Source organism: Alligator sinensis, unplaced genomic scaffold (assembly GCF_000455745.1).
Source record: "Alligator sinensis unplaced genomic scaffold, ASM45574v1 scaffold506_1, whole genome shotgun sequence".
Taxonomy (NCBI): Eukaryota; Metazoa; Chordata; order Crocodylia; family Alligatoridae; genus Alligator; species Alligator sinensis.
In genome coordinates this window covers 719,156-722,062 of record NW_005842215.1, presented here as the reverse complement: position 1 = coordinate 722,062, position 2,907 = coordinate 719,156, and the positions used below count along the sequence as shown (strand labels likewise).

The window sequence follows — 2,907 nt, the reverse complement described above, 5'->3', positions numbered from 1 at the left end:
GCTAGTAAAGCGACCAAAATGCTGGCTTGCATCCATAGATGCTTCTCAAGCAAATCCCGGGACGTCATTCTCCCCTTGTACTCGGCCTTAGTGAGGCCGCAACTGGAGTACTGCATCCGGTTTTGGGCTCCACAATTCAAAAAGGATGTGGAGAAGCTTGAGAGAGTCCAGAGAAGAGCCATGCGCATGATCAGAGGTCAGGGAAGCAGACCCTACGATGACAGGCTGAGAGCCCTGGGGCTCTTGAGCCTGGAAAAATGGATGCTCAGGGGTGATCTGATGGCCACCTATAAGTTTATCAGGGGTGACCACCAGTATCTGGGGGAACGTTTGTTCACCAGAGCGCCCCAAGGGATGACGACTAGGTCGAATGGTCATAAACTACTACAAGACCGTTTCAGGCTGGACATAAGGAAGAATTTCTTTACTGTCCGAGCCCCCAAGGTCTGGAACAGCCTGCCGCCGGAGGTGGTTCAAGCGCCTACATTGGACACCTTCAAGAGCAAACTGGATGCTCATCTTGCTGGGATCCTATGACGCCAGCTGACTTCCTGCCCTTTGGGTAGGGGGCTGGACTCAATGATCTTCCGAGGTCCCTTCCATCCCTAATGTCTATGAAAATCTATGAAAGTACTGGATCCTGTTACAACATGGTATTTTCTGTGGGTGTAGAAAATAATTTTACTGCCACAAAAATGGAAGTTCTATATAAAATAAGGGCTACATTTTCCAAGTACTCAAATCAAGAGATGCAATTCACAAGTAGTGCACTATGAAGAAAATTACTTTTAGTGGGGGACTGGGAGGAATTCTTTCAGATTCTTTTTGCTAGATTGTGTGCGAGTGTGAATGTGTGTGAGAGAGAGAAATTAAGTCATCTATTATTACATTACCTTATTTTTTATGTATACAATATGTGTGTGTGTTTATAATATATACATTTTTGTATGTGTATAAATCTGTTTGTATGCCCTTATGTTATGCATGAAATTAGTCACATAGATGTCTTCTGTGATTATTTATATACAGTATACATTATGTATATGTTATGTGTAAGATGCATTTAAATTGGTAACAGTTTGATGGGCCAAAGTGGCATTTGGTAGCTGATGGCACTGTAATGTCAAAAGAGGAAGGACTTGCCTTTTTCTCTACTCCCCCACTTTAAAATTATTAGCAGTTAGAATTTAGTGTTCACATGATGTTAATTCCAACATTCATCTTGGCCTAAGAATTGGGCACTGAACAATCAGGCTGCCAGGTCATGAGTGCTTGCAAGGGCTATAGTAATGTAGTCTGAGTCATTTAACCCTGTGGATCAGGTCTCACTATATTTTTTTGTCTTTACATGACAGACTGCAGAGTAGTGTAGTGTAGCAGTTAGCAGCATCATGGAGCTTACTGTTGGGTGCTAGTAAAGGTGCTTCCTGAGAAGTTGCTTTTGGTATCTGAACTAGGTGAATAGCTCAATTCTTCAACGTAGACATATCCTTTTTCAAAGCTGTGCTAGCATTGCTTCCCACCTTAGCCCTAAAAGAAAAGATCTTTGCAGTGCTACATCTGGGAATTTAGCCCTGGAAAAAGAGTATTGAGTCCTCAAGGAAGGAGATGCTGGATTTGAAGTGATGTAAAAGGAGCAGCCAGTACTGAAGTCCAGGACCCAGATCTGCAAAGGCCTTGGGATGAGGGTAGACCTTCCCATCTTAGGAGATGGCCATTATAAATTAAGGCACAAACAGGCATTCAGTTTCACAGTGGTCAGCATTAATGTAGGGGCACTTCCCCCTCTGAAACCAGTATTTCATGTTGGTCCAAGTTGTTTTTAAATCATTGCCATGAGAAAATAGCAAGTAGTTCTTATTATAGGCACTGACTTTTATTTTTGCTGGTGAGGGGGAGGGGGCTAAGATGATTACACATGGAAGGTTTTATGTATTTCAGGTAACGGCCAACTTCCTGAGGGAGGCCTGGGCCCTTGGGCCTCCACATATTTGGCACCCTTGTGCTTTCTGCAGGAGTAAACCTTGTGACGGTTATGACGCACTACATTCAAGAGGTCAGCCCTTTGGGCACTTTTACACATGCTCCAAGTGTGTGTGTGTGGGGGGGTGCTTTAATTAGAGTGGCTCTGAGAGCCTGTCTAATTGAAGTGCCATCACACTTCCTGTATCAGCACCCCTGCATTTAAAATAGCAGTGGGGGTTGACAAAATAAAGCTCATCAAATGAACTTTAGTTCAAGCACCCCCGCCGCTATTTCTAAAGGTGAGGATGCTAATACAAGAGACACAAGAGGCAGCAGGAGTGTGAGAGCCACGCTCCAGCAAACTTGATTAATTGAGTCTGCTCTGATGCGCTGGAATTCCAGCATGTCAGAGCAGCCTTCACACTCGTGTATAGGTGCCCTTTGTGACTTGTGTTGCTCTGAAACTTGAATGACTCTTAAGATTTTCCCAATTAAAAAAAAAACATTGGGCTAACTGGTAAATAAAAGAACTTGAGGAGAAAATGTAAATCTTTCCTCCCCATCTGGATATCTTTTACCATGTATAGACAAAATGAGGGGGGTGTGTGCACTACACTTTAAAGCAGGTAAAATGCTTTTGCACCGCTTTAATGATGTAATGGCCTCGGCGGTGTATTGCGTATTAATTCCAGGCGCTGTAGGAAATTCTGCAGCGTAATGCCCCTTAAATGACTTGGGGCACAGCAAACTAAAGCTCCTTCGAGCTGTGGAATGAAGCACCAGGCTTCGTGCAGCTCTGTAGGAAGCCTTGCAGGCAGCCTGGCAGCAGCCCGGGAAAGCATGCTCTGCCCAGGAAAAGTGGCGAGCCTGATCTTTGTTTTCTCCCTGGAGCTTGCCTGAGCTGTGTGGGTGCCTAGTGCTTCCCTCCATGGCTGTGGTGCC

At 44.6% G+C, this 2,907-nt stretch overlaps 1 protein-coding gene across 1 annotated transcript in view; it reads left to right on the top strand.

Annotated features, from left to right (window-relative positions):
* MYRFL (myelin regulatory factor like) overlaps positions 1-2,907 on the top strand; it is a 71,858-nt gene that overhangs the window by 53,032 nt on the left and 15,919 nt on the right. The window lies entirely within an intron of this gene.